Raw genomic sequence first — 25833 nt, 5'->3', positions numbered from 1 at the left:
TCTATGTCATTGTAGGATATTGGGATATTTAATTGATTTATTTAATCATAGTTCAGTTTGGGCAATTTGTAGTTCTCTAAGAATTCATCCATTTCTGTTAGGTTTTCCTTCCTTTGTAAGTATAGAGTCTGGAAATATTTCTTTATCATTGTTTGGATGTCTTGGATGTTGTAATTTTTCCTGTGGCATCTTTCAGTTTATTGATTTGGGTCTCCTCTATTCTTTTTTTAGCTAATCATGCCAGTGGTCCATCAATTTTATTGATTTTTTTCACAAAACCAGCCTTTTGTTTTATTAATTTTATTTATAGTTTTCTTAGTCTCTGTTTTGTTAATTTCAGCTCTATATTGTGGTTATCTCACTCTGTCTGGTGACTTTTAGATTCAATTTTTTCTTATGTCTCTAGCAGTTTTAGTTGCATCATGAGATTGTTTATTTGGTCTGTCTCTGTTTTCTTGATGTGTGCACTGAGAGCAATAAACTTGCCCTCAGGAATGCTTTTGCTGTGTCCCACAGGTTTCTTTGTGATGTGTCTTCATTTTCATTGAATTGTAGGAAATTTTTAATTTCTTCTTTAATTTATTCTATGTCCCATGTGTTGCTCCTCAGTGTGCAGTTTAATTTCTATGTGTTTGAGTTTTTTTCAACTGTATGCCTTCTTATTGAGAAGTAGTTTGATTTCACTATGGTCAGATAAAATACAGGGGATTATGTCAATCTTCTTGTGTTTGTTAAATTCTTCGTATGAACTAAGATATGATCTATTTTAGAAAAAGTTCCATGGGCTGATGAGAAGAATGTGTACAGGGTTGTTATTGGATGGAAAACTAGGTATAAGTCAGTTTGGATATGACACTTCTTTGCCAATTATTTGGTTGGTGGACCTGTCCTTTGGTGAGAGTGGAGTATTAAAGTCTCCTAGTACTATTGCATTTAGATCCATCATTTCTTGTAAAGCTGAGAGTATTTGCCAAACATATTTGGGTGCACTGATATTTGGGGCATATAGATTGACAATGGTGATGTCCTTTTCTTGGATTGTTCCCTGTATTATTATGTAGTGATCTTCTTTGTCTTTTCACAGTGATTTTAGTGTCAAGTGTATTTTATCGGTTATCATAATGGCAACTCCTACCTTCTTGCTGGGGCATTTGCACTGTAGATCTTTCTCCATCCCTTCACTAAGAGTTGGTTTTTATCTTTGGGTGTGAGGTGGGTCTCTTGAAGACAGCAAAATGATGGATCTTGTTTTCTGATCCAATCTACAATTCTTTTTCTTTTGTTTGGTAAATTGAGTCCATTAATATTTATGGTTATCATAGAGATGAATACAGTATTTCTTGTTATTTTATAATTTCCTAAGTTTTTCTTCTTTCCTTCCCTCCTGCATTTACTAAATTGGTCTCCTAATTTCTATCTGGTGTGGATCCTTGTTCTTGAATGCTTTCTTCAGATTGTATTCCTGCTCTTAGTATTCTTTGTAATGCTGGCTCAATGTTTATGAATTCATTTAATTTTTCTTTACTATTAAAATTTTTAGTTTTTCCCTCACAGGAGAATGTTAGCTTTGCTGGATATACCCTGCACTGCTGCTGCTGCCACCCCATGCTGGGCCCCTTATGCAGATGGGTAAAGGGAGGCGCTGTGCCCTGCAGCGAGCTGGGGTCGCCCAGGCTGGGCCTGATGCTTACAAGGGCCAGTACAGAAAGGTACTGCGCAGCCCTGCAAATCTGGAGTTTCTTGCTACTACCTCCGCAATTACCATGGCCCCAATGCTGCTGCCACCCCAGGCTGGGCTGGGCAGCTTATGCAGACCGGTGCAGAGAGACAATACACAGCGAGTCTGGGGTCTCCCCGTTGGTCCGGATGCTTACCAGGGCAGGTACAGAAAGGTGCTGTGCCATGCTGCAAGTCTGGAGTTAATTTTTATTTCAATCATCAGTTGGATATACAAAACTCTTATAAAGTTTTTATACATACTTTGGTTAGTTCTGATGTTCTATTTGTCTACACGCATACCCCCTGTGCTTTCAGGGTGCACTACTTCCTGTCTATTTAGAGATATTGTTTAGATTATCCATTAAAGGATAGGTTCTTAAGTAAAAAGCTATTTTACTTTTTCTTTGAATAGCAACTTACTATTCCTGAGAAATATTGGGAAAATATCTCTGATTTCTATCATTTCTACTGAGAAATCCAGTGACTTTCACATTAATTTTCTCTTGCAAATAATGTGCAATTTTTTCATGGTTATCTTGGTTTATTTTTATCTTTATATTTCATTAATATAATAAAATGTTCAGATATGATAAATTCTATTGACCTCCCATCAAGTTTACTGATTGTATCTTCTACAATTGTCAGTATATTAATGATCCTACAGAGGAGTTACTGTATTATTCACTTCCCTACCATCTAGTAGCATTTTATAACCTGTTATTTTGCAGAAATTTCCTTTTCTTCTTCTTTACAAGATTTCTTAAAAAAAATTACTACTAATTGCTGAAAATTTCTATGGTTACTGCTTTAAAATCTTTGCCAGATAATTCTACTATAATTCATATCACTCATTTTCAGTTGATTTTTCTCTTCTCATTCCTATAATAATTTTTTTCTATTTTCTTTAAGACAAAGAGGCTCTATATCCCTGGATTATGATGATTTACGATTGTTTTTTTCAGTTTTGCTCTTGTGAAGCAGGAAGTTCCTCTGGTGTTATTTAGGGGGTAGGAGGTAGGCTGTGCAATCAACTTCCCTCCATATTCCAACGGTCACTTCCCAGAGAAAAGGAAGTGCTGACTGAGCTTCCTTGCTGTAATGTGTGAGACAGACATCCAGCTCCTTCTGATAGCTTCAGTACACTTGAGAGTGTAGCCCCGCATTCTGTCTCCTTGTGAGCATGTACGTTAAGCTCTGATCCTCTGTGTCCTGCTGGGTTTCTGGAAAGGGAAATTGAGGAAGGCTCCACTATGTATTATTTCCATGGGTTGAAGTAGTACCTCAATTCTCCCTGGCCATTCTATGCCATGTCACTAAGGAGAGACTTAACGGACTTCCATTACAGTTTCAATTATTTCCATATCTGACTACTTACTGATTCTAAACAAAGATGGAGGCTCAGGTCCATGAGGAAAGTGACAACGTAGAGAACTGCTCGCTTTACATCGTGCTGATGTATGAAATCTTACAGGTAATTGGAGACCAGTGGCTCTGCATTTCATTGGACTCTACTGACACCATCTCGGCAAGCAATAAAAAAGCTGCAAGATTAGTTTTATGTTCAGTGTGTTTTGTTTTGTTTTTTAACACTCTCATGACAAAAGAAATAGTGTCATCTGCTGCTACTGTGTAGTGCAAGAATGGAAGATTATATCCCAACTTTTCACCACTAATGGTGAAATAACCCATGGAGACCCCGATAATCAGCAGGGACCAATAGTCAGCGTGTGACCTGGCCTGCAGGAGGGGGCAGAGCATCAAGAGGCGAGCCTCACCGCTCCATAGACCAGGCCACCAGACAGAGCAGAGCATTGAGAGGCTGGCTGACTTCACCACCCCACCGGACTCCACTGGAGGGGCTAGCTGAGAGGGACGGGGAATGCCACTGAAAGGGGCGGAGCATGCTACTGTAGGGGGTGGGGAGTTGAGCCCCACATGGTGAGCTGCCTGTTGGGATTGGACAGGGGCAGATTGGGGGAGGAGCACAAAGGGCAGTTTGAAACCATTAGTGGTGATGGGGTGAAGCTTATCTAGGTGTAGGCTGCGTGCTCCGAGGTCCAGGAGAAGGTTAGGGGGAAAACAGTCCGAATGGAGGAAAGGGGAGTTCGGAGGACACCTGGACTCCTGAGGCGAAAGGAGTCTGGAGGAGACTGGGAGTCCTGAATAGAGGAGAGTAGGGAAAATACCAGGAGTCTTGAGTGGAGTACAGCAGAGAAGAGTAGGGGAAAAACCGTTAGTCCTGAGGGAGGAACGGGGAGCAATGAGAGTAGTAGGAGTGGAGCAAGAGATGGCAGGAGGGGAAAGCCTGCCGGAGCAGAGCAGGACAGGCCTGCGGAGGACAGGGCAGGCCATTAGAGGCCATTTGGGGGCTTCCTCGAGGGGGCTTCCCTCATTTGGGACCTACTCTGGGCGTCATTCAGGGCCTCATTCAGGGTTCCATTCGGAACCCTCTCTGGAGGCTATTTGGGACCTCCTCCAGAGATCATTTGGTGCTGCCTCTGGAGACCATTTGGGGCCTCCTCTAGAGAGGCCTGTGGAGAGACGCCTCCCGGAGCAGAGCAGGGCAGGCCTGTGGAGAGCGGAGAGGCCTGCAGAGAAGGAGGAAGGGAAGAAAGGGAAAAGCCTTCCCCTTTATCTGTTTGGAACTTTGGAGCTTTGGATGTCTGGGTTTAGAGGTTTGTAGGCCGACTAATTGGTGATTTGCAGATTAAGTAATGAAGGTGTGGGGGGTGCATGGTCAGGGCTGCCTATTAGAGGTTTGGAAGTTTGGTGGTTGGGGCTTCTTTTGGTTCTGGGTATCTAGCCCAGGACTATTTATGCTGTAAATAGTCTAAATAAACTTCTTTTGTTCACCTTTCGCTGTGCCTCCATGGATTGTCTCGTTCTCCGGAGGTCACAAGTATGGCATAAGACAGAGAAATAGAAATAAGTCCATTAATTTGTTGTCATTGTCCTCAGGTTAGGATGAAAAGTATCTCTTCCCTACTCAGTTCCATTCAATCAGCAAGGTAAGATGAGGATTTTTTTGCTAGTACAAGGTGTCTGTTGCCAAAGTATTTGTTCTAATCTTTTGACTAAAAGGAATAGACTTTTCTTAAAGGTTCTTAGACTATGCTATTGAATACTTTTGTATTAAAAGTGTCTACTTATACAGGCAATGTGAACACAATAAGAAACACCTATTTTGATACAAAAAAAATGTCCAAATGGTCTTCGTTTCTCTTCCATGTTTTCAGAGATTTTTCTTTGATTCAGTGCTGTATCATGACCAGACTACCCAACTTTCTTTGGTTGCAAGATTGTAAAATTGAAATTAATGTCACATTAATTTGACTGAGCTCAGAAAATTAAGCTTTGATTAGTTAATATGAAACAAATAAAAATCAATTTAAAGAATTTAGTCATTAGAGGATTACTTTAGAAATTACATTTTATATGTACTTTGAATATGTTTGTTTTGAACTATGGGTTTTGTTTAGTTATTATACTTCTTTGTTTTATGTGAAACAGGCTTTCTCTCTGTTGCCCCAAACAGACTTGAATTTGGGATCTTAATGTGTTATCTAACCAAGTTTTAAAATTAACCTTACTTTATTATAAGATGATTAAATTACAATTTCAATTTTCTGTAAAAAATAACTTCAAAATAATTTCTCTTGTGCACCTTGAAGGCATTTCCTGTAATTTTACAATAAAAAAAGCTCACATTTGCTGTTGTTGGGTATAAAAAATAGCAGTATTTTACATATATGAGGATATCTTCAGAAATTTAATGAAGGTATAGTTGAACAACTTAAGTGTATTATGGTTGATAAGAGAGTTCATAAACTGTAGTTAAACAGTTATATTTTCTTTTGTGTCTTGGTCATCTAAGATGCCTTAAAGTTATATTCTTTAGAAACTTTCTAATATGGATTAAACTATTGATCAATTAGCAGATACCAGTTACTCATACCTATTACCCTAGCTACTCTGGAGGTTGAGAACCAATTATTGTGATTCGAAGCCATCCTAGACAGAACAGTCTGTGAAAGTTAAAGTATGGCTCAATTGGTAGCGACTAGTAAGCATAAGTCCCTGAGTTTAATTTGTATTGTTGCCAAAAGAAATGAATGTATATATATATATATATATATATATATATATATATATATAGGTAAATAACTTCATATATGTATAAGAATTTTAATATGATAATTGGAATTATTTAGTCAAGTGATTGCTTAATAAAAGTCTACTAATACAAGGTGGTATACAAAGTTATGACATTAATGAGATGATATTCTGTTTAAAATTTGGTAAATTCAATGTATGCGTTTACAAATACCTTATCATGGCATTATTGTTATTTATGGTAAACAGTCTAGACAAAGTAATATATTATAACATGAAAGTCAAAATGATTTGTATTTAATCTTTAATTAAAAATTGGGAAATAGTTTAGTGATTCATTATAATAATTAATTAGTAATTAATTCTGATAGGAGAAGCTTTGTTAAAATGCTATGTGGTAATAATGCATAAACTTTGGCAAAATGAATATAATTAAGTAGGCAAGGTTATCATTATCTTTGGACAATGGAGTCATTGTTACACAAAGTTCTTGATGCATATATATTTCCTTAAAGGGACTATATACCATCTAGTGATCTAGTGATAAAATTACAACTTACAATTTAGCATTTTATATATGCATCGTTAGCACCAGATTGTGAGGATCATCAAGAGCCACAATCCTTGAATTAAGTTTGAGTGGAACATGTGACCTTGTAAAATAACTTTCTAGAAAAAATTCTGAGAACTTAATCATTTATATTTATTTATACCTTAGATATAGATAAAGTCAACAAAATAAGGGGTGGATCTCTGAAATTCTTTGGACTACTTCTTATGAAAAGCCCTTATATAAATGGTAAAATGTCCATCAACTTTGACAATTTAAGTGGATATTTGTAATTATTGTGTAACTGTAGTAAATGTAGCTAAGTATGGTTATATACTCTTGATTTTCTTTTTTATTATAATTGATTTTTGGCAAACTGGCCCATTGTACAAATACTATTTTCCTAAAACTATAGATAGAATATTAGACAGACAGAAAGACAGACAGACAGACAGACAGACAGACAGACAGACAGACAGACAGACAGACAGATAGATAGATAGATAGATAGATAGATAGATAGACAGATAGATAGATAGATAGATAGATAGATAGATAGATAGATACATAGATACATAGATACATAGACACATAGACACATAGATAGATACATAGACAGACAGATAGGGTAGATATGTAGGCAGGTCACTGATGGCTGATGACTATAGTACTAACTACTCAAGTAGTAGATATTTGAGGATCCAGTTTGAAACCACACAGGGCTAGGAAGTCTGTGAGTCTGTTATCTTCAATTAACCACTAAAAGTCAAAAGTGGAGGTAGCTTACGTCATAGAGTCTCAGGTCTGAACAAAAAATCTAAGTCATAATGCCCTAATATCTTTTAATTGTTGATTATTTCTATTTTTTGTTAATTGTTTTTGCTTTTGACTTTGATTCAACTTCATTTGTCTATTTTTGGTTTATTGCCTGTACTTTTGAAGTCATATGCCATACAATCTTTTCTCAGATTAATGTCATGAATCACTCACCATATGTCATCTTCTAATTTTTAGACTCAGGTTGTGGTTATCAACCATGCTAAAGTGTGTGTTTCACAATAACTTTATTATCAGAAATTTTGTATTCCACTTAAAATCTTATATATATAACATTCACATAGTTGACTAATCAACAGACCTATTAGCTGATTTATGATTAAATTAGGGTAGAAATATTATTAAATTTAGTTATGAATTTGTTTCTTAGATTATATCCTGACATACATTCAAATCAATCTCAACTGAGGTTTTTTTCAAGATGAAATGTTCTATCAAATAATTTTGGCCCCAAAACAATCCCTTTAATTTGAGTAATCTACAAATAATTTCTAATAATTCAATTGTCCTTTAGGCAACAGATTGGTGTTCATTATACTCATGAAAATGACATTTTGTGTGCTATTATGGTTTTTTAGAAGGCACATCACTTTCTGACTCATACTCTTAAAAAAGTACAAATTATAAAATATTTGAGACACTAAAATTCAGTAATGCTAACCTGAGTTCAGACTGTATAAATGTTAATAGCCTAATATACATATAATCATATAAATATCCAAATTGCAAAAGTGGAAGAAAATAGAGATTCAAAGATGAAGTGGAAGTTTTTTATCTTCAGGTAATTTATGATAGAGGAGAGAAACAGATATGCTATTAAAAATCTTGTGAGCATTGTTATCCCCTTTTGTTTTTTTCTTACTATCCCTTCCTTCCCCCAACTCCTCCACTCCTCCAACCCCCAAAGTTGTAAAGTGTCTTGTGAGTCTCATTGTTGCAATGGGTCATTTTGTAACAAGAAATGTATTCATTACCTTACTCATGCAACTGTAAACCCTCTGTTCAGCATTTTTACAATAAAGTAAAATTTTAAAAATCAGTTAAAAAATCTTATGTGATTACAAATAAATAACTATGAATTTTAAAAACACCATAGCTGAAATAGTATTGAACCTAGAATTGACATATCTAGTTTCAAAAATAATAAAGCTAACTCTATAAGGAATATTTCTTCATTATGCATGTCAGATAGTTCAAAATGAGATCAAGCAGTCATGAATGAAGAATACATATGCAGATCATTCAATCCATAAATGGGAAAACAAATTGAACAGTTTTCAAAATAAATTCAAGTGGTTAATAAACACATATATAATTTTTAATATATTTAGTCATAAAGGAAATGAAAATGAAAATGACACTGAGCTAGAATTACCACCATCTAGAAATCTTTATCCAGTTGGTGAGAACATAAATTGCTTTAACCTCTAAAAAAGCCTTACGGGGATTTCTGTAGAAACCAAAATTAGAATTACCATCTGATCCTGTTGTGTCACTTTTGGGGCATATGTCTGAAGAAGGTACAAACTGTCACATCAACATTTATAGTAACACCAATGCTACACAATTGAATCGTTCTAGATGCCCAAAGTCTGAATATGAACAAAATATAATACATATATGCAATGGAATATTATTCAGCTCTAAGGAAGATTAAAATTATGTTGTTTGAGTAAAATGGAAAGTAATGGAGATAAAGTGAGTTAATCCAAACTCAGAACAACTAATATCACATGTTAACTTGTATGTAAAATCTAGACCTAAAAATGTAATAACATGTCATTACTATAAAAGAAGGGTATATAGAATGATAAGTGAGGAAATGGTGATAAGTCAATATAAATGAGGACATGGTGATAAGGTGAATATGTTATTATATATACAGATATTAGATTAGACAGATAAATAGATTGATAGATAGAAACCACTGAAATCTGTGAGGTGGGAAGGAAGTTGTTAACAAACAACAATATAGTTCAGGTGAATTTGATCAAAATACATTTTATGAATCTATGAAAATATCATAATGAAGTCCTTTTGTACAATTAATTTTGGCTGGCATTTTTTCCAGCATTACATGTATGCAAAAGATGAGGTGAAATACAGCTTGCAAAGTAGGTTGTGTGAAATTATAAAACACACATATTTGTACATATCTGTACATGATTACATACAGGAAACTTTGTTAGTAGGTATTTGTTAGCAGGTATATTTACTGGCACCATAAAATACAAAAGTTTGATTCAGAGCATGCTAGTTATAAAAAATAATGCATGTGGGCTGGGAAAGTGGCTCAGTGGTAGAGTGCTTGCCTTGCATGCATGAGGCCCTGTGTTCGATTCCTCAGCACCACATAAGCAAAAAGAAAAAAAATAATGCATGTCCTAAAGGAGGGAAAGTAATAGTGGGGCTCACTCATACACTGCATTGCAGTCTGGGTTAGCATGTGGGATTGTTTCAAACAGGATTGAGTAAAAAAAACAGAGCATGGACAGATTATGATATTTTTATATAACAGTCTAGATTTGAAGATAAGGAAATAAGAGAAGTGAAAGCACATACTCACCTTTCAAGTTTAAAAGAGACCCACTAAATTGTAAGTGCAATTCAGTGTTCAAATCACAAGAATGAGACTTGTGTGTACAGGGAGGATATGTAGAAATATGTCGGGAGAACAATGTAGTTGGAGATCATAAACTTCATTGAGGATGATCTGATCCACAAGAGTATGGAAGAGTTGTGCTCAGAATAACAGAGAACCAACATCGTGACTTACCTTACTTTAAAGGATTCTGATATCTTTTGTATTTGATGCCTCTGCTTACAATTTTGAAAAAAAGAAAAAAAAACTCACAAAAATAGCTTATGGTTTCTTCAACTAATTGAAGGTTTCTTAATATCAATTGTAGTGTTTTCATGTAATGATCACTCTGGCCTTAGGTTTTCTAATGGATTCCATGAGCTGATTGAACTGTCATTTATTATTATCATTTAGAGTGATCCACTGAATACCACAGAGATATTCTTACCAATCTAAGGGTCTCAATGCAGGATACTGGTAAAAAGAGAAAATGAAAATGGACTGAAATGCTCCACAATTCCTTATGGTAATAAGACTGAATGGTCATGAAATGATAAGCAACTGGAAAGGCTTTTGGATAAGGATCTTTTAATTTCACTGTAGTTTTCAATCTGTTCTCTTCAGCTCAAGAACTTTGCCTGAGAGATACTAAGATATTTAAAGGATGATTTTACTTTTTAATTGCATTAAAACTGTCCTGCCAATCTTCCAGAATTTTGCTTGATTTTCTTTTTTATTTAGTTCTAACAGTGTTAATTGCATATTCTTAGTTTGCATATTCTTATTGTGTAGTCCAAATATTAGAAATAGCCACACAATGAAGAAAAAGAAATAATTGTGTTCAGAGAGTATATTTTTGTAGCACAAAATGAAAATCAATCTTCTATATAATTCAAACTTGCAATAAACACAGACTTTAAAGTAAATGAAAAAAAAAGAAAATATTGAGATAGCTATCCTTTTATTTTCTGCAAAAATTGTATGGATTATGATCCTATGATGGTAATAAACAAGACCATTTCCGGCTACACAGAGTATGTCTTGAAGAAGAAAGTATTACTACCTCTGTTCAATTTGGTGACATATTTTTAAGTTTGGCTGCATTACACATAGCAAAGAAACACTGCAAATAAATCACAGCAAGGTATTTTATAAGGCAATTTGTGAAGGAAAATTCAGTCATTTCAGAGAAACACAGAGAGATTATTAATATTAAGGAATATTTATTCTTTTTGCTTCCCCAAAGCTACATTTTTATCTGCATAAGTAATATATTTAGACTTACTAAAATAAACACTAATTATTTTAAATTTACACTTCAGTGTGACTTTAAAAATTGAACATGCATGATCATTTTCATATAGTTGAATTTGAAAATTTCAGAAATGTGTTTTCTCATGTCTAAAATATAGTTTATCTCAATAACCTGCTTTAAATTATTCATCATATGGATCATTATGGGAATAAATGGGTCACATTGAAGAATGGAAAGTTACACTCTTTCGCTTAAATTAGAGTTGTTAAAAAAGATTAAACATGAGGAATTTTAAAATCAAGGTAAGTCTCCAGATAAATTCTAAAACATAATGAATTTTCAAAAAGTTGAGATCCAATTTTTTGTAGAAAAACACAGCAGAAAATAAGATGACTTCTATGATGGAGAACTTGAAGCATAAATGCAGTAATTTTTGAAAAAAATAGATTGCTGCAACATGAGGAACTCAATAATTTTTGGAGTTCTGAGATTACTATAATTTTAGGTTCAGAACATTTTTGTTGTGCAAAATGAAAACCTCATTCTGATTGCAAAACACTCCACCTGGGTTTCCATCCCCAAATGATGCCTATAATCTGATTTTTGTGCCGTTTGATGTTAACTGTTAGGCTTACTTCATGTAAATTTTGATGTTCAAATTACTTTTATGATATTTTTTCAAAGTTTGCAGAGTTCTAGCAGGATGTGATATTTCTCCTTCACATTGTTTAATAATATTCCCTTATGTAGGCATATAGATACTTAACATTCTGTCACTTCACACATTATTTTAAGCTACTGTTGTGGTTTAGGGTTTTTGGCTATCGTGCATAAAGCACCTATGAGCTTGACTGCACAAGTAAACTACCTGAAAGTTTGCAATGTTTTAGTGTAAGAATAGATGGAGAATTGCTGAGTCTTGGGGGCAGTTCTTTTCACGTATTGAAGAAACAAAAGTGTTTATAGAATAACTGCACATTTATAATCAATGCAGGAGCTTGGGGTTTCTGTCTCCTCACCTCCAAATTTCTTGTTTTCTAGAGTTTTTGTGTGTTTATTCCTTCATTTTAAACTATACCCATACTTGTGGGGTTTTTTTGTGAGATATCATTGTGGTTTGCCTGCATTTCCACTAAAGAGAATTGAAAATCTTCATGTTTTCCTTGGCTATTTCCAAGTTATCATTTTTGTTTTTATTCATTTGTAAGAGTTCTTCAGTACTCTATATTCTAGGCTCTGATGAGCCTTGTAATAGACTAACTTACTATAGACTAACTTATTAACTTCATGTACTCACAAATATTTTCAAATATTTTCTATCATTCACTATATCATCTTCATTTTAATAGTTTTATTTGATGCATGCATAATTTCATTTAATCAAATCCAGCTCTTTTCTCTTTTGTTGTCTGTTGTGTTGACATGTGTAAGACTCTGTTGCCTATTCCAACCACATATGCTTACATTTTTGCTATTTTTTCTCCTAAAGGGTTCTAGCATTATATTTCTTATATTTAAGTTGTTGATTTTTTAGTTAATTTTGCTCATGATAAGAGATGTGTGAATTTTGTTCTTTTACATGTGAAAATCCAGTCATTCCCTACTACATTGGTTGAAAAAATAACTTTTCCCTATTGAAAGATATTTAGTCCTTTGTACAAAATCATTTGACTACAGATGCATTTATTTATTTCTATTATCGATCCAGTACTATCATTCTGTACAATTTGTCTACCTTGTGGTGACATATTCTTTTAATTTTGCTAATAGCATTATAGTAACTTTTGTAAATGAGATACACAAATATACTATTGTGATATTTTGCAAATGTTTTCTCTGTGATTGTGGCAAGGTGGGTTGTATGGATGTCTGATGGCTCTTGTAAATTTACTAGTGTATAAAAGTACAGATTTTCAGTTTCCAGGGAAACAGAGAACATTCAGATTTTAATACAGATTGTATTATATCTAGATAGAAAATTTTGTATCATATGGCTACCTTTAAGTTTCTCAGTCTCTGAATTGATAATTTATTTTAAAGTTTAAAGTCTTATGCATATTATCAAAGCTACTCAGGAGGCTGAGATCTGAGAATCGTGGTCTGGAGTCAACCAAGGCAGACAAACCATTTAGACTCATCTCCAACTAAACAGCAAAAAAGTGGAATTCAATTGAGTGATGTCCTGCTAGGCATGGGAGAAAAAGTCAAGGTCAAGGGGGAAATTCTGAGTTCAAACTTTAGTAGCCATGTTAAAAAATATATCCATCAGGTTCCAGGGACTCACCCCTGTAATCCTAGCAATTTAGTAAGCTGATACAAGGAAAATCCAACACAGGCAGGAAAGTCTGTGAGACTCTTATCTCCAATTAAGCACCTAAAAGCTAGAAGTGGAGCTGTGGCTCAAGTGATAGAGGTCTAGCCCTGAGGAAGAAAAAAAAGAAAAAGAAAAAAATCAAGGATATCACCAGATGCTGAGTTCAAGCCCCAGGACCAGTACACACACACACACACACACACACACACACACACACACACACACATTCCTAAATATCAGGAGTTCATTTTAGTTTTTAGTGCACAAGTTTTTCAGTATTTGGGTAAAAATATTATTTTTCTCTTTTTAATATGTAAATATGTGCATGTATATATATATATATACACATACATATGTGATATATAACATATATAATATATTCATGCCTATTTTGGTAAAAAATAGTCTTCAATTTTGTCCCATTTAACACATTTTGTCCATTTTGACATATATTGTCAATTATATTTGCTATATTATTTTTTATACTCTGGACCTAAAATAATAATTCTAATAGGCATAAAAGCAAAAGCCTAGAGATTGCACACATACATAGACTATACCAATGCAAAAGTTTCTAAAATGAGTAAAAATAATTATCTTTATCATCTCATAATAAGTAATTACTAATTATGTATTTTATTCTTAAAGCATAAAAATACTGCATTTAAATATATGTAAAATGTCTTCCAGACAATATTTAACCTTTTCATTTCCTACCACATGTTTAAATTTAACATTTTACCATTCTGTTATAATAATTATGTCTTATATTTCTTTATGGAGTTACTAATGAGGATATCTTTTCATTCTAGCAAAATGCAACGGGTTAATTTGCCACAAGTAAAACTACCAGAAACATCTATTTACTGAATTCCTGGAATCTAGAGTTGTAAAAATTGAATAATCTATATTAGTTAGAGCTTGTGATCATATATCAAAAGAGGATTGCGTGGGTGTAGTAAAGTAAAATCAACATTATATTGATCATGGGTAGTTTATTTCATCAATGATGATATGGGATTTGGGCTACAGATATAAATCATAGCAAAAGGACACTCAATGACAGACAGTACCAAAAATATCAGAGTGAAATTTCTATTATTGCCTCATTTATGAAGTAATTGTGAGTAGTTGTTCAGGCAATCAAATAGAATAATTCAATAGTAAAAGAAAAACATTTGAATTTTCATTTAAATATTAGTATAGTCATATATTCAATAAATATGTTTTTCCAGAACAAATGACCTTTATCTGAATTGTTTGTCAAGTGTATACAAAATTAATATGTTTGACTACTATAAATAGCCAGTGAAGTTTTTGTATATGTCAAAATGGTTTATTTCATTTCCTGTTTCTTCTCTAGTGAAATAAACAGACATTGATTTCCAGAGACTTATTTTACTCTTCTCAAAAAGAGGTGATGATGAAGGAAAGGCCTGAGGCTATTATACAAAAGGCTGAATCTCTATTTCTATTGGTCACTATCTCTATAGTTAAGTAACTAGGCAGCATACAGGTATGAAACTTAGCTAATTTACTTCAAGTTATTGTTTGTAATATTTTGATTATTATACTTCTTACAATTAATACTACTACCTTAATCGATTGCTTTACTTATCGCACCACATTATCCACAATAAGAATTAAACAAGCAATGGTAATATTTAATGAGTAGTATTCTGATGTTTCAATGTACTCAATGCTCACCTGGTTGAGCATCTGATATTTTCATTTCTCCAATGATTAAAAAGCCTCTGCATGAATACTTAAAAATTATCCTTAATAAGAGCCAGAATTCAAATCAAGTCATTAACTTTATGATAATATGTTGCGCTTTATTATACTTGATTTAACTATGTAATACTTAAAGGAATTTGAGTATATGAATAGATACATTCTCTACATTTTGTAGAGGAAAATGTAGAGTGATTTCCTAAGGGAAATATACATGATTAATCATTGTTTAGTGTTACAAATCACTGTGATTAACTTAAATGTTATCTTTTTGGTTAAAATATTGAATTTGCTTCCCCTCTAACATTTGTGTTGTAGCTTAAAGCATGTTCTGTTAGAATTAATAGAATGAGTCCTTATGAAGTGATGAAAACAGGAAATTGGAGTTTTTATGAATGGATTACCAAGGTCTTCTTGCCCTGCAGCCTACTCCCTTCTGCTGTGTGAGGAGGGAAGGGAAAACCATAACCAGATCCTGAATACCAACACAAATATGATTCCTCATTATCATCGTCCATATTTTAATTATCACAATGAAGGAGAAACTGTATTATAATATGTCAACAACACTACCATCCTATGTATCACAGAGGACTTAAAGACACTGTAGAAGAAGAGGTGAGCAAAAATGACTGAGGACAACTCAACCTATGTTTGTGAGAGTTCAACATGTGGTAATATATTTTGTGCATTATAAATGTTTGGTGTACATAAACTATAAAATATATCAGTATATTTTATATTCATATGCATATATATTCATACAAGGTTAGAATATTTATGCCTTCTAATTTTTCATTCTGAGCTGTCAAACCATTGTCCTTGTCTTGTATTTACTAATCCACCTAGTAGTAGATTCTGTGAGTAGCCCAGCTATCCAGTCACATTGCTGATATTTCATATAAGTGGTGCTAAATCTTACTCTCGATCCCACTGTTAAATCCTAATCTCATTTTGGACTATTAATTACATTTTTTTCACAATAGCTCTAACTTTTTGGAAAAGTTATAGTTAAACATATCTGCAGATTAAGCTGGGTGCCAGTGGCTCACACCCATAATCCTAGATCCTCAGGAGGCTGAGATCTGAGAATTGCAATTCAAAGCAAGCCTGGGCAGAAATATTTGTGAGACTCTTACCTCCAATTAAGCACAAGAAAACCAGAAGTTACACTGTGGTTCAAGTGGTAGAACACTCGCCTTGATCTGAAGAACATAGGGATAGTACACAGGCCCAGAGGTCAAGCCTCATGACTGACCAAAAAAATATATATAGAGAGAGATAGATAGAGATATAGATGCAGATATAGATGCAGGTTAGAAAATTGAAGTATGACTCCAGATGAGATTTAAATTATTCTCATGTTTTATGTGTTAATGTGTAGACATTGGAATTGCTAATTATGCTTATGTATATATTCCTAGAAATGCCTTTCTAGTCATTCTTGGAACAAGGTAACTGGGAAATTAAGCTACACAGCATGCAAAGTTATTAGGACATCATGATTTTTTTTCACATTGTGGTATACAACTTAAATGCAAAGATTTATGCATTACACATACAATTGTCTGGGTTTTATTATACAAATTTAGTTTAGATGAGACAGGAAGAACACCTTGTAATTACAGTCTAAGATAAAATAATCCTTAACCTACAAATTTAAAGATTTGCACAGAGTTAGCTATATATTCATAGAATTCAAACTCAGAACAACCTGTCTACAATCATATAAAATTCAGTCTTTATCCATCAGAACTTAATGAAAGCAGCAAAACTTCCTCTAGGTGTTTCAAGAAGAAAAGAGTTTCACCTATTTATATACATCAAAGTATTGCTGGCCATGAGAAGATGGGTGCATTCTTCATCCATCCCCTTGTCAGCACAGGAACTAGTAAGTGGAAGAAGGGCTGTTGCCACCTAATACTTGTTAAATAAATGATGGGCATCTATGGGAAAAATGTTCTATTTTTATAGATGGTACAATGCTGCTTACATAGCAAATGTTCTTTAGTGGTAAATGTATGAGACTGATCCAATGGAATTACAACACATAAAAAGTCATGCATGGAGAAAGAATGTGCATGATTTTATTTAAAAGAGTAGCATTTGAGATGAAAATATTGAGAGTCATCATTGACACTTATTTAATGAAAGAATAGTATATTCCTAGAGATATAACAAAAACAGATCTGAAAGGACATTTCTGAACAAAGATAAAGCATTTAAGTATAGTTTGTACATTCAGTGTTCTCTATCAGCAAGAACACACAACTTGCATCTCCAAATCATAGAATATACTTTGATATGGTACACATTGCTTATAAATCTTATAATGCTTATAACTCATTTGGGTAAAATATAAAAGTGTTTTATTCTCAGCAGTCCAAAATGACCATATTCCATAAGTGTTATGTGCTATCCAATATTTGTAAATGAGTTAAAATCTTTACATAAAGCAATTCAGCATTTCAGTATATAATAAATGTCCATCCCTATTAGTTAGTATTCATTTGCTACTCAATAAGACTTCTAAATTAAAATTTTCTTCTGCATACACTAAGCAAGTATTATAATGATGTCTTTTGAATCCTGTTTGCAAGACAGTATACATCTCATCTAGTGTAATAAAGTGGCTATCTCATAGCAGTGTGTTTTTTCTCATTAAACATTAATTTGCAAACATCCCATATAACTTTATAGTAAAGTCAAACTTGTGATGCATCCATAATGCAAATACAGTTTAAAGAATCTTCCAATAAAACTATTGACAGAAGTTTAAATGCAGGACTTACTCTAAATAGCTTTCATGTAAGTAATGCATTATCGCCTGGGAACACCAAATGCTACAAAGGAATGAAATCTCTAACATTGTATTTATTGCCTAAAGTGCTGGTGGTGAATTGAATTGCTGCATTTACAAATTTCTATTCCTCCATCATCCAGTACATTTTAGAACTTCTTTAGTGCTTTAGAGGCATTAACTAATCATTACACTCAATAACTTAAGTTTTTATCCCTTTTTATACAGCTAAAAGAAAAAGGGTAAGTGGTTTTCCCAAGGCTACATCATAAGTCAGCATGAGGCCAAGTTAGAAGCATCTTACATCTTTAGTATGATTTAAATGACCAGACATGTTTCCCAAAATTATTCTCATAGGGAGTTACTGATGGAATTTAAGGGAACGGCAGGCAGTACAGGTGGGAGAAAATCCAAGGATACACTTAACCTGGTGAATGGAAATGATACACTATTTTGTAGTAACATTTTTTCAGGCCTTTTCAAATTTCACATTAGAACAAATTCACCAGAAATTTGATTATCTTCAATAAACTTCTATTCTAAAAATTATTTGCATATCTACTGCTTAAATTTGCTTTATAGACTGTTATATTGGTCAGAGTTTTCTTGTGAAAATTTTCTGATTATTTGGATATGGAGTCTGGCAAACTTTTGGCCCAGGCTGCATTGAACTTTTGATCCTCCAGAGATTTCAGCACCCTATGTAGCTATTGAAACTCATTGGTATCAGCAGTCAGCACCTGGTATGAGCTCGTGTATAGCTTTAGTACCTACCTGTTTTTAAAGTTTGAATCCTAGAGTTCAATCACCAATATCAAAAGAAAAATTAAAAGAGCTATTATATATTTTATTGTAATTTTTCCATAGGAAAAAATGAAATCCATGCAACTTGAACTAACACTACCTATAAAATAAGGTTTTAGATTTCCTGTCCAGTGTGATGTTAAGATCATCTTTCATGGAACCTTTTTGTTTAACTTTTGGAGAGATTCCAACATATAGTTGGTAAATAATGTAAGTAATCAAGTGAAGAAGGATTGGTAATTAAAAATAAAGTATGACAAGAAGCAAGAAGTTATTTGTGTGTGTGTGTGTGTGCACATGTGTAGCTTACACTTGACTCTAAAACAATGATAAAAGATTATTTAAAGTTTAGGAAAGCAAGATTCATGTCAATGATAATTGTGATATAGTTGTAGAAGTTGCCATTTTACAAAACTAAGCATATTGATTCTTACCGTGTCAATTTGCAAGTAGCTATCCTTTTCCTCACCCCTCTTATAAAATGTAAGATGAACTCAATAAATGAGATGAAACTATGATAATTTACTTACATATTGATCATTTAGATGGATTGATTTCCATATAAAGGAAAACTTAAACCATGTATTAAATGAGAGTGGCTAATTCTTGAAATAATTATGAATATATACACATTGTTTTTCACTTTCTCATGTGAAATCTGGGAAATTAAGAGCTTAACTCCAAGTTGCATTAAGAAAATATATATTTTTCTACTAAAAAGTTTTACTATTTTAATTTTTGTTCCACAATATATACATATACATATATAAAAATTGCAATATTTAAATTTGTTTAAGTTTTAGTGGTAAAATATAAATTAGTGTTTCAGAGATCATTTCAAGAGAACATTGAGTCCTAGAGCTCAGATTGAAGTTACCTTTGTTAATAATAGCTCATCAGACCTCAGTGATCTACTCTAATGTTCAACAATGTTCATATCTATTTTCTTTGATATGTCCCAAAATGGAGGAAAAATTGATAGATTTCAATAATAGCACTGATATAGCTTGCATGATTCAAAAACCATTAGAAAAATTATATCTCTTCTCTTTTTAGAGGTACCCTGAGAACACATCAATGAGAGTTAAAGTCAGCTGGCACTTTTGGAGGACTTTATATACTCTAGTATTTTCTAGTACATATTCTAGTATTTATATACTTCAGCGATTTGTTAGAGGAAGTGATGAGGCAAACTATATAAATGTCTTTACTGATAAGGAAATGCAGTGGCACTTATTCAGAAAATATCCTCACCTATGGTTCTCTCTCTGGCACAATCATGCACTCAGGTACCTGACTTTTGTGATTAAAGTGAACTATTTAATCAACTACCAGACATTTTGTTTCCACAATTCCAAGAACCAATCATTGTGAATACTCGAGTTCTTAAACAACATCCCTAGCCATAAAAGAAATGCAAATCAAAACACCATTGAGATATCACTTCACTCCAGTTAGAATGGCAAAAATCAAGAACTCTAACAACAACAGATGCTGGAGGGGATGTGGACAGAAAGGAACCTTACTTCGTTGTTGGTAGGAATGTAAACTTGTTAAACCACTTTGGAAAGCAGTATGGAGGTTCCTCAAAAGACTTCACATAGAACTCCCCTATGACCCAGCAATCCCACTTTTGGGCATTTACCCAAATGTTTACAAACAAGACCACAGTAAAGCTACCAGCACAACTATGTTTATTGCAGCATTATTTACTATAGCTAAGATATGGAACCAACCCAGATGCCCCTCAGTAGATGAATGGATCAAGAAAATGTGGTATATATACACAATGGAATTCTATGCCTCCATCAGAAAGAATGACATCGCCCCATTTGTTAGGAAATGGAAAAACTTGGAAAAAAATATATTAAGTGAAGTAAGCCAGGCACAAAGAAACATAGGTCCCATGGTTTCCCTTATTTGTAATATCTAGTATATGTATGAGTCAAGAGGAAAAGGTCAGATAATGTGATGTCAGGAAAATGAACCCTTAGATATGTATTTTAATTTTTTTTCTTTCATGCATGTGTTTCTAACTCATTTATAAGATTATTTCTTTGTTGCTTTGTATGTCCCTCCCCCACAGTATAACCCCTGCTTTCACTATATTTGATATCAGTATAGCTTGTGGAGGAGATGGGGAAAAAACAGTTGTTTAAGGATACAGGTGGACCTGTTGCAACAATGAGAAATACAAGTTGCCATGTCCAAAATGAGCTTTACAATGTCGGTGGGGGGGGCAAAGAGGGGGAAGAGGGGGAAGGAGAAGGATTGGGATGGGGGGGGAGGCTGGGAAGGGATGTGAAGGGTAAACAAAGGAGGAGGCTGCAATGCTTGGTAAGAAATGTACGCATTATCCTGCCCATGTAATTGTAACTCCTCTGTACAGTATGTTCACAAATAAAATTAAATTAAATTTAAAAAATAAAAAAAATTCAAATAGAAAAACATTATGACTAAAATACCTAGTAGAATACTACTGAAGCATATTGTCCTTTAGATGTTAAAAGACTAGTCTATTGGGTCCCAGAAGGTTTTCACCAATAATGCTAGTGACTCTTCAGGCAGAGATCTGGAGGATCACAATTTGAGCCCAGACAGACAAAAATATTCACCAGAATCGATCTGAAAATTACTAGCAAAGAGCAGTGCTGGAGTTATGGCTCACTGTCAAAAGTCAATAAAGTATAAATTTAAACAAGTATAAACCTTAAATTCAAAAATAAATTATAAATATTAAGACAAACAAAGAATGTTAGGACATGCTGTATTCCCATTTACTCAGGAGGCATAGATCAGGAGGATTATGTTGGACAGTCACCCCAGGTCAAAATGTTAGAGATATTCTAGCTCAATCAAATGTGCCACATTCTGCAGATTACATATACAATCCAAGATATGCAAGAGGCATTCATAGGAGAGGCCAGGCTCAAGCTAAAACAAGACAGTCTCATTATACAATAACCAAAGCAAGAAGGGGCAGAAGGCAACGTTTAAATGGTGCAGTGTCTGCCTACCAAGTGTGAAGCTTTAAATTCAAACCTAGGTACTAAAAAGAAAGAAATTGCTGGGTATGATGGCTCATACCTGTAATCCTAGCTACTCAGGAGGCTGAGATCTGAGGATTGGGGTTCAAAGCCGTGACAAGAAAGGCCGTGAGCCTCTTATCTCCAATAAACCACTCAGAATACCAGAAGTGGTGCTCTGGCTCAAGTGATAGAGCACTAGTGTTGAGCTGAAGAGCTGAGGGACAATGCTCAGGCCCAGAGTTCAAGCCCTATGACTGACAAAAATTAAAGAAATTTGTCCAGCTAACACAGTAAATTATACCAGGGCAAAAGTGAAACAGATTGTCCCCTCTAAAGAATTCTTTTCACATGGAGGTTTCTTTCTTCAAGCATAATACAGACAACATCTGAAATAATAACTAACTATATCAGTCACTATTGTTTTTACAAACACTTATGTTGGTGTATTTGGAGAAGATACTCTCATTTCAGTTCTTATACAAGATATAATACCTTTCCAAATATCACTTTATCTTATCATATTTTTATTACAATTATGCTGTTTCTCAGTCTTTTATTAGAATCTTTTCTGATAATGAAAATATGCATTGGTAGCATTCAGAAGTCTATTTAGAGATTCATCAATCACAGTACTGAATAATAATAGCCTTATATTATTCCCACTTTAAAGGCCATTTTGGGCATTAATTCATTAGAACTTAGTTTAAATTCTCAATTTATAGAAGGGATGCCAACCATTTGTTAATTAAAGGCCACTTAAGAGAACTGAATAAGTACAAAGTGTACAGTCTGCTGAAAGTGCATAAACATGATTCCATGAAAGGAAAAAGCTAAAAGCATTTATGCATGACAGCAATTTGAAGCTACCAAGAGAGTGCATCCGATGAGCTTTAGAAATAAATCATCACTAATGATGTTAGAATGCTTAAAAAACATTTCAGGTTGTCTTTAAAATAAGAAAAAAAGGCTGACTTGCACATTAACAAAGGTAGCCATGGTTTACAATTTTGTGTTGTTGACACAATGGTTTCTTCTGCGAACTTTACTTATAAATTAAAAGTAATGTGTAAAATGGAGACAGTTTCTACTTTTGAAAAGACTAGTATAACCTTTCTTCATAAGGCATTTCCTTCTCTTCAATATGTATAACCATGTTAGTTTTCCTAAGAGACCATTACTGATCCATGTTCAGAATTTTGGTTGGAATGAAACATAGATAGTTCTTTTTTTTATTGTGAAAATACCATACAGAGGGGTTACAATTACATGGGTAAGGTAGTGAGTACATTTCTTATAAAGCATTGTTGCTTGATAAGCGCCAGCGCCAAAGTTGTAAAGTTCATTTTTGACATAACATCTTGTACATTTCATTGGTGCAATGGGTCCACCTGTAGATAGTTCTTTATTGCAAGGTTCAGCATAGTTACTGATGTTGACTATAATCCTATTACACATTATGTTACAACACTCTAAGGTTCAACTAGTTTCTTGTCAGGGATGAATTTAGTGAACAATTTATAGTTCATCATAATTCAGTCACATTCCCATTATCCATTTATTTTTAATGAACTCCAACAGGTTGATTCTGCTGTATAAGAAAGCAAAGAACTTAGAAGAAAATACAAGCTGAGAAAAGAATTATCCTACATGAATTTAGTACTTACAGTGGGACTTAATACAGTATGGTATTGATGAATAGATATAAAGATATTATAGATTGTAAATATATACATATAAGAAATAAAGCCCAATTTATATGACTGTTTATTTGTTTATAAAAATGTCAAACAATATGTTGGATGAAATGCATTTCATTCAATTAAAAGAAATAGAAAAACTGGATATTAATGTTCCTTGAAACTTCCAGACATTGTGCCACATTTCAAAAAATACAAAATGTTACCTTTATCAATGTATAGTCTTAAGTCTTAAATACATGTCATCTACAAAAAATTATAGAAGAGCTTTACTATACCTTTAAGTTAGAATATAAACAGCTTAGATATGGTAACAAAAACAATACATTAAAATATGCATTGCCTTTATAAATGCATTCTTAAGGAATTAAAGACTAAAACAGAGTTAGAAAATAATTTCAAACATATAAAATGTTGCTTTAGTTTAGATGTTGAGTTGGATCAAAAGCTCTATTGATATACGTTTGTTTTCCAGATGTAACACTATTGGGAGGTGGCAGACGTTTTGATAAATGGAGCACAGTGGGCGGTTCACAGTTCATTCGAGTTGCCATTGCAAGATGTTATGAAACCCTGCTCATCAGGTGAGTACTTTGGTTCTGCTAACATTGTTCATCATTATGTGTTGTGCTGACAACACTCTAAATATGATAACAGGGCCTACATCAGAGAACAGAACATACACAGACAATTTTTTAATCTGAAATGAAAATGAAAAGATATTTTACCCATATGCAGTAGTGCCAAAAGAAAATAGTCAGGAAATAATTTTATCAAAGAGTTGAAGGACCTATAATATTAAAAAAATAAAATACTGAATAAAGAAATTGAAGAAACATGAATAAATGTTTTTATCGTATGTAAGAAATGAAAAGAAATAATAATGTTAATGTGTGGCTACTACCCAAAATGATCTATAAAATGAGTACATTTCTGAAGATGTAAATATCTTTCACATAAATAGAAAAAACTGTAATAAAATATGTATGAAATAACAAATGATATCTAGGAGTCACAGGAAAAACAAAAAAAGAAAAGACATCACAAAGCTGGAGGTATCACACTGCCTTAATTGAAAATGTAGTATAAGTTTTGAAACATCATGCTACAACATGTTACTGGCATGAAAACTGACATCCAGATCAAAGGAATATCTTAGAAAGGGCAAAAACACATCCAAGTGTTTAGAGGGTCAACTGTATTGTGAACAATGTGCCACAAATGCACAATGTGGAACGATAGGCACTTTAAAAATGGTCTTGAGATGAATGAATATTTGGATGAACAAAAATGCTGTGAAGCTCTGAGTTTATATTGGGGTAAAACAATCACCATAAAAACAGATTAAGAATTTAGAAAACACCAACTGTGCAAATATTAGAATAAATTATAAGTAGAAAGTTCTATGACACTGGTGAGGGTATGGATGGCTATACACATAGAAAAATATGAAAGCAGACAAGTGAGATTATGTAAATCTTAAAGATTCCTGCAAAGTCAAGGACATAATAAACAGAGTGGAATTAAAATAACTTAATGGAAGAAAATATTTAGGAATATTTAGGAAGCACACAAGATGTCAAATCAAAATTCTTAAGGAATTCAACTCAGTGGAAAAAAAGTTAATTATCTGGTTAAAACTTAACGACACAACCAGGCACTGCAGGCTCATGCTTGAAATCCTAGCTACTCAGCAGACTGAGAACTGAGGATCACAATTCAAAGCCAGCCCAGGAAGGAAAGAAAGTCTTTGCAAAAATGTTGGAAATTAAAAGAGATGAAGAGGAAAAAAAAGGTTGGAAATTCAATTGTGGTTCAAGTGGTAGAGAAATAGCCTTAAGCAAAATAGTTCAGGAACCGTGCCTAGGAAAAGCACCAAAATAAATTTTTAAAAGGACAAAACACCTAATAGGAGAAATTTGTGGGAGAAAATATGGGATTAAAAAAAATGATATGAAACATCCATCTCTACATCTAGCAATTTCATACACAGACACACACACACACACACACACACACACACAAATGGAACCAAGTATGCTATCAAGATTGCTGTATTTTGATGTTTATCACATCATGTATACAAAAACAAGATAAGGAATTCCATCAACAGATATTAACTAAAGAAAAAGTGGCAAACAATGGAATATAATTAAGCTATAAAAGAAGGTTAGAAAAGGGAATGCTCTACTTTGAGATAATATGGATGAACTGGAAGGTTATATAGTTAGTGGATGGAATAAGGCAATCACAGGCACATAAATATGTCAATATTACACTTACATGTGAATTTGAAAGTCCAACAGGAGAGAGCAAAATGCTGATTAACCTGGGTGGGGAAGGAGGGCTGTTGGGGAGATGATGTCCAAATCCCCCAGGTTTACCTTGACAGGAGGAATG

Source organism: Dipodomys merriami, unplaced genomic scaffold (genome assembly GCF_024711535.1).
Source record: "Dipodomys merriami isolate MVZ:Mamm:240054 unplaced genomic scaffold, mDipMer1.0.p SCAF_49, whole genome shotgun sequence".
Taxonomy (NCBI): Eukaryota; Metazoa; Chordata; class Mammalia; order Rodentia; family Heteromyidae; genus Dipodomys; species Dipodomys merriami.
Note: the sequence above shows the minus strand (reverse complement) of the source record.